This window comes from Glossina fuscipes, unplaced genomic scaffold, assembly GCF_014805625.2.
Source record: "Glossina fuscipes isolate IAEA_lab_2018 unplaced genomic scaffold, Yale_Gfus_2 238, whole genome shotgun sequence".
Lineage (NCBI taxonomy): Eukaryota > Metazoa > Arthropoda > Insecta > Diptera > Glossinidae > Glossina > Glossina fuscipes.
Window position 1 is genome coordinate 1 of NW_023998581.1, and position 13277 is coordinate 13277.

Genomic DNA, 13277 nt, shown 5'->3' on the forward strand with positions numbered 1-13277 from the left:
AGACATTGAGCACTAGCAACACAGGCTATCGGCTCTAATTTAAAAAAATGGATATTAGATAATAAGCTTAGTAGTATTAATAAAGTAAAATATTGAATTGATATTCTGTTCTGAAGCTGATTGTAGAATGTTCAAAGGGTTAATCGTTCCAAATGCAAAACTTCTAGCCAAGGAAAAGTTGAGGCAGTCGCAGAGAATGTGCTTTGTAGTAAGAGTTTGTCCACAACAGCAGATTGGGGGAGAAGACTTCTTCAGGATCCATTAATGAGTTGCAATTGTATGACCAAGGCGAATTCTCGAAAATGTTTGGATCTTGGTTTTCTCAACGTTTGTTGGATATAAAGGTGGAGTTAATTGAGGGTTAATAAAAGAGTAGTGTTGATGATGGTGTTGTAAATTTCCTTCTGTAATTTTCTCTTTAACTTTTCTTCCAATGTAACTTTGAAGATCCAACTTTTCCATGACATCATCCATAATTAGAGGAGCAGAAGCAGCATAAATCCGCCTGCTCATTTCCCAGTAAACCGATGTGACTTGGTACCCATAACATTTTAATTTTTCCGTCGGGTGTAGTAATTATATTCCTTAATTTGTTGATGGTGCTCCATCTCGAAGTCGAAGGATTCCGAACAGCTTGTAATGCAGACAAACTGTCGGTAACAATAGCGGTTTTGAGTTTGTTTTTATGGGCAAGGTTGGCAGCGTGAAGGATAGCTCTGGCTTCCGTTGTGAAAGTTGAAGTACTTTCGTGAAATATGTGGTTGAGAAGAACCCGTCCTGTAGCATCTACCACCGCACAAGCAGGAGGCAGACCAGGAGATTTTGAGCCGTCTGTGTACAAAAGATTCCAACCAGTACTGCCCAATACTTGGGTTTTTTCAGCTATTAGATTCCTGAAGACGTAATTTGGACTATCTCCTTTCTTGTGCATAGACAGTGAGATGTCAAAAGAGCAGTCTTTCAAAATCCAGGGAGGTTTAACACCAAAAGAGCGGGATAGTTTTAAGGGAATGTTCAATTCCTTTGCGATGCACAAACAGTGGTCAATTGCAGATGGTGACTTTGGAATTTTCTTCGCAATAATAATCTTTCTTACGTCATCATCGAGAATGGATTTGTTTGAATTAAGAAGCTTAGGGACTATTTTAGCTTTTAACTCATACAGTCTATTTTCTAAGGTTGGGAGACCAGTTTCAATTATAATATTATTTATAGGCGTCGTCCGAAAAGCATAACAACTTGCTCTAACGGCTTGGTGATAGACCGGTTTAAGGATGTTGATATTATATTTGCAGCTATTGCCATAAATTATCAAAGCATAGTCAATCTTGCTTAACACAAGCATTTTGGTAAGATAAGCGATAGTGTTAATATGCGCATGGCTTCTCCAAGCAACGTACTGTATGAAATTTACCCTTGTTAAAAGGGAGTTTTTTAACCGAAGGCAGTGTGCTTTCCAACGATAATTGTTTGAAAACGTGAGCCCGAGAACATGGAGCGTCTGCACATTTAGTACTGGTAAGTCGTTAATATGCATCAGTAGGTTTCCTGCATCGCACATTTGTTTTCGACAAATGTGCATTTTTTTTTATTTTTGTATAGAGATTATAGCTCCTGACGAGTTTGCCCATGTGGAGATCTCACATGCAATAGATTCGAGGATGTTGATTGCTTTCGTGTTGTCTTTTTCTTTTGTATAAATGTATACATCGTCCGCGTAGAGACAATGTTCCACTCTTGGTACACGGCAAAGAATTTTGCTAATTTCGTTGAAAGCGATCTGGAAAAGCGTGACAGAGAGAGGAGATCCTTGCGGAATGCCATTCATTAGCGGAACGGAATCAGAAAGATGATTGTTGATTCTAACTTTGAACCGCCGATGCGACATGAATGATTTGATGTAGTTGAAGAATTTGGGTCCAACATTCCATGATTTCAAGAGTCTTAAGATAACATGAAGACCAACTCTATCAAATGCTTTTTCGAAATCAATTGAGAGAATTGTTACGTGATTTCGTTCGGAAATTGCTTTGCTTGTGAAATAATCAATATGTAACAGAGCGTCGATGCACCCTCTACCCCGCTTGAAACCAACTTGTTGCTTTGTTATCAGGTTCTTGGACTCAAGAAACCAAGATAATCTAGATGCCATAATCTTCTCTAATACCTTAGAGAGGCAAGGTAAAAGAGAAATTGGGCGATAATCTGATGCGATGGAGACATTTTTTGACTTTGGAATTGGAACAACTGTTGCCAGTTTCCACATGTAGGGTATATGGCCAGTCATAAATACCGTATTATATAGGTCCAGTAATTTCTTTTTACTAGACTTAGACATAGCACTGATCAGCGGTCTAGACCAGGTGTCTTCCCCTTCAAATTGGAGAGACAACTTCCAAGTTCTGAGGTAGATACGCAATTTTCCAGGAACATGGCACATCTATCGATATTATTTGGAGGAGATATTGGAGTCCTTTTATTATCAATGAAAGCACTGGAGAAGTTGCTGTCAGAGGAGTATTCGCACCACACTTTTCCAAAGTAATTAGAAATCTCATCTGCGTCAGTTAAAGTTCCATTGGGAGTGCAGATGGCAGAAATTTGGTTCAGGTTTGAAGTCCCATTAAGTCTGTTGATTTTGTTCCACACAACTTTCATTGATGTATTTCTGTGAATTCGTCTCGAGAAAAGTTCGAAACTAAGTGCCTTTGATTTCCGTAATTCCTTCCTGAATAGAGCATTGGCCTTTTTGTATAATAACAAGTGATTTTGATCAGGACATCTCTTAAAGCGGTGCCATAGATCCATTTTATTTTTCCTCAAAAACGAAAGCGTTTTGTTCCACCAAGGAACCCTAGCTCGTTTAAAAGAGGTGTTGGATTGAGGAATAGAAAGATGAGCAGCCGTGCGAATCGCTTTAGACATAATAGCAGCATCATGGTTGCAGTTTCCGTTAAATGGCTTTGAATTCAAAAATGACTCCACTTGTTTGGAGTAATTGATCCAATCCGCTTTATCTAGGAGAAATTTGGCCTGTTTTGCTGGAGTAGCAGAGGACGTTGAAAGTTTAAGATCGATTATGATTGGAAAGTGATCACTATTATGTAGATCATCAGAAATAGACCAGGACACCAAAGGAAGAAGTGATGGAGAGCAACATGTTAAATCAATATGTGAAAAAGTATGATAAGTTGAGAAGTGCGTTGGTTTTCCATCATTTAAAACGCAAAGGTTGCTTTGAAAAAAGGCCTTTTCTAAAACAGTACCGCGAGTGTTGTTCACTGTTGAAATCGCCGCATATAATTAATGGGGGGGAAAGTACGGAGAATAAACTGTAGAGTTCTTGCTGAGAAAACGATTGCGAAGGTGGAATATAGAGCGAAAGCACTGTAAATTTTATATTTAACATTATTTGTATCGCTACGGCTTGTATATTTGAGCTTAAATTTATGCGTTTGTGAGGTATACTTGATTTTATAAAAACACCTACTCCTTGTTTGGAATATGAGTTTTGATCAGCATTCGTGAAGTATCCAGTATATGATTTGGGTGGAATAGGATTAAAAGAGCTTCTACAATGGGTTTCTTGAAGCGATAAAAAGATTGGATTAAAATCACTTATGAGTGTACGGAGTTCATCAAAATTATTAATAAGTCCCTTAATGTTCCATTGTAGAATTTTAAAAACTTTATTTAATTGTAATGACATGTAAGCAGAGTGGAGGGAGGGTTAAGTTGACATGTCAGCGTCTCCGTCGAGAAGGTCGCTATAGGAATTTTTCGTGAATGATTTATTCTTACCAGCAGAATAATCTGTATTTAGGTGATTTGGTACATTTGAAGCGCAACGGGTTGGCGCACGTGAATAATTTGAAATTGAAGGTTGATTGAGGGATGAAAGAATGGATTCATTAACACTTGTGATTTGTTGAGTAAAGTTGAGAGCTGGAGATTCTGGAGAATTTGGTATATTAGATTTTAGCAAATGTGTTGTTGCTTTAATTTTTTCAATATTTGCAGTTGCTTTGGTTTTCGAAGGTTAATTAATGGATCAAAGAATGGATTCATTACCACTTGTGATATGTTGAGTAAAGTTGAGAGCTGCAGATTCTGGAGAATTTGGCATATTAGATTTTAGCATATATGTTGTTGTTTGGATTTTTTCAATATTTGCAGTTGCTTTGGTTTTTTCAATATTATCTTTGGCAAGTGATGTAACTGGTTTCGCAATATAATTTTTGGTTAATGGTGGAACAGGTTTTTCATTGGAAGCAGTTGCAGTTAAAGTCTTACTAGGCTCGGTTTGCGAGGCAACAGCAGCATAAGTATTACTTTTGCCAATTCCATGGGCTACAGATGGATTTCTTTCCCGGTATGTGCGTCGCGCTTCGCCCATGCTACAGTAATTTTCTGTTTTGATTTTTAATATTTCACGCATCTGTACAAAACGTGGGCATTGTTTGTCTAACGCTGAGTGTTGATCATTACAATTTATGCAGAAACTACGGGTACAGCTTTCAGTATGTGGAGGATGACCACAGTTAGCACAAGATGCAGCATTAGTGCATCTTTTTGCCGTATGACCCAGGCGTTGGCAATTTTTACACCTCATAGGATTTGGGATGTATAGTTCTACTTTACATTTATTCCACGCCACATCAACTGTTCGCGGTAATCGGTAGCGATCAAAAGTTAAAATAATCCTTCCTGTAGGAGAGCGTGTTTTTCCGTCATCATTCAGTTTGGTTAATTTATATTCTTCAGTCACTGCTTGAATGCCCATTTCGCGAACAATTTCATCTTCCAGCACATGCTTTAAGCAAGGGGCATAAATTACGCCTCGAACCGAGTTAAGTTTCTCATGTAGTTTAGCTGAAATAGCACATAGATTAGCTAAAGAATTGGCCTTTATTAGTTTTTCGGTTGCGCGCGGGTTCCCAGCGAGGACCAGTAAATTCCCATCGCGTAGAATCGAGATCGAGTCGATGTATGTTGTAATGCTATCTAGAGCTTTTTTTATAGCAAAAGGGCTAATTTGGGAAATTGTTATTCGAGCATCTTCTTATTTGTTTTATTATGCTTATACTCAACTTTATTGTTAATTAATATTAGTTTTGCATTAAGAGCCTATTGAACTCGACTGTTATTTGTTTATTTGAGTTTCTAGTATAAGTGGAATAAAATAAATAAATAAATAAATAAAATGTCTTAAATCGCAGTTTAAGGAAGCTTCACTGGAAATGCTTCTGTTCTCTATTACAAGAGCTTCTTCTAATTCTGTGTCAATTACCATTTTTACCGCATTTGATGTTTCGTTCGATTCGCTTTCTCTCTTAACGGACATTTCCATTAATTCTATTAAATTATGCGGTGCTTCTAACTTTTCAGGTTCGATTTTCATTTGCATTTCATTTAATTGGCACATATCGTGAAATGTGTTTTGCGTCAAATTATCATGGTTAACATTGCTCAAGTGTTCTAAAAGCTTTTTGTATCGCTCGCGAGCTTCGCTGGAGAGTAACACCAAAGGATATCATCAACTCTCTAATTAAAAAAAAAGGCTAATCATCAACTAGAAAACTCCGTCATTGCTGTTTTTAAATAATTTAAGCAATTGCCTCTTTGTGTTTGACGAACAAAACAAACCCAGGTACTGATTATGTATGGTTTTAACTAGGTATTTTTTTGGCGAGTTTCGATCCTCATGCTTTGCTTTAATTTGGTTTTTTGTTTAGAACTGCGTTTATAAAATAAAACAGCTGTAAATAGAAAATAGAATAAATTCCAAACAACTCTATTTACTTACAAATAATTGAATCAAAACATAAATTTTAAATTTGTCAAAGTTAAGTAAATGAATTTACTTTTTGGTTTTTTAGTCGAATAGTCTAATTAACACTTTTAATCCACGAAATCGATTCGTCGCTACCATTGATAAAGCATAAAGGATGAACAAATAATAAAAACATATCGCTCTGCTGAATATATTGGTCTTATCTTAACAGGCCTAACCCAAAAAAAAGGTAAGTAAAATGTTGTTATTAAATAATTAACTAATGTTGAGGGATCAAGCGGAATAGTTTCTTTGCTCATACCACATATGGCAGTGGAGGAAGATGAAAGTTGACCGAAAATGACCCTTTTGCAAAGCAAAACGGCTCTGCGGGACGCTTCCATTCGTCTTACGTTGCGTGAAAACGTGCAAAAAAATGATCTGCCGTCAATACATTAAATACATTAAAGTAAACGTATTGATATATATAAATTTTTTTAAAGTTCCCCGTTGCAAAAAGGGCTTTTGAATACATTTTTGGAGTTTTTGCTGTCTGGAGACTAATAATGGCTGTTGAAAAGCGGTATCTACTTACGTGTTGGACAAAGCACCATTTTATCGTTTTGCGTGATTCCTCCTTATCTAATGATGAAAATGTCCCTAAAATAAAAAATAGAGAGTAATGAATTATTCTACAAGAAACTAAACTTTTGAAGTGTAAATTGCATTTTGGAATTTTTGATTAACTGTGCGCGGTTGAGTTTGTTTAAAAAGTAAGTCAACTGAATGTCAACCGAAACTGGTAATGCAAATGTTCTAAGTGAATAATCCTCAAATTCTCATTTAATAGATCTGACTAAGAATGTTCTAAATTTTGCAAAAAGAAGTTGCACGAAGTGAATAAATGCGAAAAAAAATAATTAAAAAAATTAGAAATATCGAAGGAAAGTATAAAAAAAGAAGTTTTACGAAAATGACATTAAATATTAGTGTAGTGTCCAACAATTATTAAGCGAGCAAACTCAATTATTAAAGGAGAAAATCGAGGGCGATAGGTCGTCTAACGCCAACTTACTGAATCTGAAAAAGGTTTATTTCATTCAAAGTTGATTATATGCGTTAAGTAAACCAAGTATATTAAAAATTTTACCACATCCTAAGATTGCAAATATTTCGTCAATACGTGGCAATGCCTTTTTGAAATTCACTAACTACTGTTAAAGGTGTGCCTAAATCTGAGTTATCTTTTTCTGTTTCCTATTGTCGTATCAGAAGTGATATAAGAAGTGGAAAGAAGACTTCGCGCGGATTGAATTTGATATCGGTGCCGACACGTAGGCGTAGTTCTACAGAAAATTTGATATTCTTCGGGGTATATAACTTTTTGTTCTGGTTTCCATCTTTTTGTGATCTGTATAGAACGAAGAACATGTGATAAATCGAAATGGTAAGTATAGGTTGAATAGAATGGTGGTGAGTGGTGATTTCGACGACGGTGTCGATGTTTCGCTAGAGACCTGGCAATTGGGGAGAATAAGTGGGGAAATAAAAACTAAGAAGATTATCTTCTGCCCTTTTAAAACGATTTATATTGAGATAAAAGATATAAAGAATAAATCCGCCTGAAGGTGTTTGGTTAAAAAGATTATAAAATAAATAGATAAATTAAAAAGATGGCTTTTACTTATTTAATACCAAACTAGGATTGATTTTTAGACATTATACATTCTTCGTAGGTAACTGCATGTATTAATGTACTGTATAATATTAGGTTGGGGAAAAAGAAATCTATAATTTTTATATGAACTTCAGGACTTTATTTAACATGCTTCGGATTGTCCGATTTGGGTCAAATATGCACCGTTTTGTTGTATGATTTGTTGCCATTTTAAAGGTAACTTCAAAATGCCTCTCTCTTAGAAGTCCTGGTCTCTATTTGCAAAAAACTCTAGTAGTCGATTTTCACAATCCTCCCTAGATTCCAATTTTTTATCATTAAAGAAATTTTGCAATGCAAGAAAAAGATGATAATCGCTTGGTGCCAAGTCCGGACTGTACGGCGGATGCATTAAAACTTCCCAACCAAGCTCCCGAAGTTTCTGGCGAGTCACTGTAGATGTGTGTGGCCTAGCGTTGTCCTGGTGGAACACGACACCTCTCCTGTTGGCCAATTCTGGCCGTTTCTGGTCAATCGCTATCTTCAAACGGTCTAGTTGTTGACAGTAGAGATCAGAATTTAGCGTTTGGCCATATGGAAGCAACTCATAATAAATAATCCCCTTCCAGTCCCACCAAATGCATAGCAAAACCTTCCTGGCCGTTTGAGGTGCTTCACCGCTCTTTGACCACGATCGTTTTCGCACAGGGTTATCGTATGTGATCCATTTCTCATCTCCAGTCACCATCCGTTTAAGAAATGGGTCTATCTCATTCCGTTTGGCCAAGGCTTCGCAGTTGGAAATTCGATCCATCATGTTTTTTTCTGTTAATTGGTGTGGCACCCAAACATCGAGCTTCTTTTTAAATCCAGCTTTGTGTAAATGGTTTAAAACTGTTTTATGGTCGATTTTTAGCTCCTGGGCGATGTTACGACTGCTAACATGCCGGTCAACTTCGATCATTTCTCCGATTTTATCGACATTTTCGACGACCGGCCTACTTGTGCGAGGTGCATCTTTAACATCAAAAAATCCTGAATCTACGAAATCAAAATTGCACATAATTGGCTGTTACAGTATCGGAACCATAAACACCATTCACAATTTTAGCCGCCTGGCTTACATTTTCGACTTTCTTAAAGAAAAACTGTAAAATGTACCAAATTTTCTCTTTGTTCAGTTCCATTTTTAACACGCTGTAACTCACAACTGAATGCACCAAACAAAAAACAGCAAAAGAATTTTTTTTACTGCGAAATGTCACCTTTCCAACGAGCATAAATATGAAATTGTTTGATCGATACTTTACGAGAAATCTATCAGTGCAGCCATCTACCGAAAATATAATGGATTTCTTTTTCCCCAAACTAATATTACATAAAATAAAATTTAAACAGCATATTTAAAATCACTGGAGCATTGAAGCACTGTATTCCAAACAGTGTTGAGCCATCATTGGTATAGCACTACTATATTCTTTGCTTGGCCAAATTGCTCTGCCATCGGGGGCTGGTTGTCACGCAAACGTCAAAACTAAATAATTTCTAGTTTCGATTTTTGTTGATTATAATTGTTTCGGCACAAATATTTCGGTGCAATATTTTAGCATCACTGTGTAAAAATTGTAATCCATAAGTAGCTGCGATAAACTGTTCGTGTTGTTAAATACTGGAATGCCACAAACTATGGTTACGGAAAATTTCAAGTTGGATTTGGGGCTGTGTCCCGAGAGCTCACAATAAAAAAAGCAAAAAAGAAGGTAACCCATTTATGTCAGCAGTTACAGCTAACCCAACAGTGCATTGAATTACTTGGAATTTCCTTTATTTCCTTTGGCACTTCTTTCTTGTATGATAAATTTTACATACAAAAACAAAATTTATGTATTTAAATATATATTTAAGATTTCTTTTACTTTTATAAAACAATCGAAAATAAATAAAAATAAAATATGTGGTTAAACGATGAAATTCTCTTTTTTTACGCTATGAATAATTATCAAAAATGGAAAATTATAGAAAATGTACAAATAAATATGCAAATGAAATAAATTGAGATAATCATTTATCACTTCCATCAATTAATCATCATTCATAATCGTGGGTCGGATATTTTTATCATAACCATTTATCATTTCCGCTGTGATTTTTATGGTTGGAAGATATTTCTAACATTTTAACAGTATGGTCGTGGATATTTGCATTTAACGGAAGGGATATTTCTATAGTGTTTTCTTTTATAAGCGACGTAAAAGAAAAAACCAGCTAACGACTTTTAGCGGAAATTCAAAGCCATTTTACAAGCGAACAAAGAACTTATATGTGTTATATATGTTATATAGAAGTTATATGTGTTATACATGGGAATATTAGATGATATTACCGAAGAATGTTTACTTGTTTTCACATACATGCCAGTATATATTGACAGTTATAAGAGCGTCATTTCGATAAAGTTATTGGTTTGATATTCATTTTATTAATTAGTGGCGTTGGTAGAGTCGGTATCTCTTCAATCTTAACATTTGTTATATGTTTTTATCTCTTTGAACATATTGACATCTAATCTTATGTGCGTATGAGTGAATGTATGCTTAAATGAGCGAATTAATTGATTAGTTAAACAATGTATTATTGTACTAATGCAGTCAATATAATGCAAAAGTTGATTAGAGATCTACAACTCTTTTGAAATAAATTAGCAGTTTTTGCCTCTGTAAAACTTTGTTGAATGACATATATTTTTTGTACACCTGCGTTATTCATATTGGCGGAATTACAACAACAAGTATGAGATTTTCGTTCGCCAGGGTCAAGCCTTTGTTCGATTTACGGAAAAGTGTTTTATCGATTATCGTTTTCAATACGACTCTCATGTGCACGACAGTGAAAATAAAGTTCTTAGTCGTTTTAGTTATGTCAACCTTACTGTCTATGGATAATGTAATAATAATAACGAATTGTAAAGCTGAGTGAAGAAGATATATAATTATTTGATATACTAGTTACGATAATCAGTTGTTCTCTAGAAAATTGTAATTTAATCAAAGCAATCAGTGTAGCGTAATTAAGGTTGAAAGCATGAAAGAAATTCTAAGGCTAGAGTACGAAGAATGGTAAATAGATGTTAACTGGGGATTAAATGGTAGATATTGTAATCTGTTATAAAAGGCCTTGATGGCCTGGACGTTATTTAAGCGTCAATAAACAAATAATATAAAATAAAATTTTTAAATTTTTCGAATAATAGGACGTGGGTATGCTACACCTCATTTGTATACATTTTTCAATAATTATAAGACCAGTTTGTGAAAAAATTAACTAAATTACTTTCATTTTACACAAATTTGTAAAACGGAAAACAAATGAATTCACATTATAAAGCATTGAAAAGTTTATATGTGTTTCAGAATTTTTATGACACAAAAGAATTGAGTGTTGCACTTTACACATGACTATTTTGGATACAATTGGATAAACCTACGCATGTTTGTGCAGCAGGATAGCAAGCGTTGATGATAAAATTTTTATTTATAATATTTTTTTATTTTTTAATATTATTTAAAGTGATGTGCATGCATTTAAAACTTTTTTAACAATAACAATTCACTTCACGCTGTTAACTTATTCACATGTTAGAAAATATTTGATGGCGTGGCGGATAAGCTCAGTTGTTTGGCCTGCCGAACAACGCTATTTTTCTAACATTTTCTAATAATTTCAAGTGGGCATGCATTCGAACAGGTTTTTTAAACTATTCAATCTTTATTGCTTAAATCAACAAATGCTTGGAAACTTAAGTTGTTTCGGTTGCTGTTATTAGTCAAGAAATTGATTTTAAATCTACATATGCATAAATAATGAAACCAAAAAAAGGTTTAACGGAACCTTTAGAGATTGAATCTAATTCTAAAGTGTTCCGTTTAAAGCAGAACTGTTTTGTAGCTCTACAAAACAATTCATATGGTGTTAAATGTTTAAAAAAATTAAAAAAAAAATACATATAAAAGAAATTCATTCGTTCGACTCTAATTGACCACAAGGAATTCTAGAAGTAGCCTTTAGTCTAATTAATTTAGTGTATTATTATAATTTATAATAATAAAATGAAATGAACTTCCATTTAGCATGTAACCACCATTTAGTACATAATTATTCCACATTCATGTAGAAATGTAAAATTATGAAAGTAAATAAAAATTTAGTCAAAAGAGGGAAAAGAGGCACTCAAAAAAGTTGTGTAGAAGTTGACTTTCCACGACAAAATCGTCCAACTATACTTCGACGAAGTGTACACGAACAAAACAACAGTGTCTTCGCGAGCGGAGGGTACACTGTACGGCAACAGCGGCGCTACGAAGACGAAGGTGCACCGAACAGTCCTCGTCTTCGGAGTGCGTAGTGCGGAATGCGTTGAACGCCGTGAACATGCCACTCAGCGCCCACCCCTTCACGTGTAATAGATGTGCCACGCATCAATTAGTCGGCAATCGATAACTTTCCGAAGAGATAGGACTTCCAGTAAAAGCTGTCGTCTGCTACAACAAACAAACCGTGAACAAATTTTCCAATGGAGTTTATAAGAGAAGGCGGGAAGACGGCAGCATAATTGTATACTCCTGGTATACGACTACTTGCGATTACTAGACGGCTTCCGACAAAAAATTAGAAGTCAACCCGAATACGACTATTGAAGATCCCTCAAACTATCGCAATTAGAGGTGCTCAACTCTGAACTCTGGGCGCGGAGAGGATGCGCGCTATTAACCGCCACAGCGGACTATCGGACTATTACCGAAATCATACAATTCTTTATTCGTATATATCCAGCGACACGGCAAGCGGCAATCAACGGAAATGTCCTTGTCAACAATCCACAAGCTCAGCGAACGTGTGCCACGGAGCTTTATATCCACCGCCAATTGCGAGGAGGTCAAAGCAGAGATGCAGGACGTGGGCAAATATTTGGGGGAACCTTTTGCGGCGGACCTCTTAGCAGCGGAAACGCGGATGAGTATAAAAAATTTCGTCCACTTAATGGACGAGCCGGTAGAGGCTTTCCCTCACACAACTATAGCGTCATACAGGGTAAGCCAGGACCTACTGGAACGTTTCTTCTGCAGGATGGCAGAGCGGGGTCATTAGTGGAAATCATAAAGCTGACGGAAAGATTAAAGAACCTGCAGTTGGCAAAATGGGCAGGTGGATTCAGAGCCGATGATGACTACTACCTCATAGACAATATGAACTACAAAATCGAAGTCCTGGCCACAGAAGAGTTTACACTATTCGGCATCGGGCAATGAAGCAACACATGGTGGAACGGGACATCGGCAAGCGCCTGCAGTCAACTGTGGGGGCACGGTTTATCCTCTTCAGGGCAGTAGAATCCTGGACTAGCGACAGTATCCACCGAATCAATTTACTTGGGTACGTGTCGTTCACGCTACTGACGCAAAGAAATTGGAGACAGGCCTTGGAAGTCAACGTAACGTCATTCTAAGGTAACTATGTTACGATATATTTCAGTATCTAAAATTTATTCATTTATTTTTTTTCCGTTTTACTTTACAAAAGACACACGAAACCTATGAACAGCGAACGTTCAAGGAACAATTGTATATGAAATACATTAAAGTAAAGGTACATATTATGAAAATATTTTCGTTATATGTAACTTATATACTAATTTCTATTTAATATTAGATTGAGAAATAAGCATACGTTGCCCCTCACCGCCTCAACATAATGAATGAAGGTCTGCCACTTAATTAAACTTTGGAAAGGGAAATCATGCGTGGGAAGCAGTAGAGTAAAAGTAAATATATTATATAAATATTTTTATGT

The 13277-nt window shown here is 35.8% G+C and overlaps 1 long non-coding RNA gene across 1 annotated transcript; it reads left to right on the forward strand.

The window, feature by feature from the left end:
* Window positions 1-12324: 12324 nt before the first annotated feature.
* LOC119642666 lies at window positions 12325-13242 on the forward strand. Its single transcript, XR_005248106.1, has 3 exons — window positions 12325-12934; window positions 13008-13073; window positions 13137-13242. It is a non-coding gene; the product is annotated as an uncharacterized LOC119642666 (long non-coding RNA).
* Window positions 13243-13277: the final 35 nt, after the last annotated feature.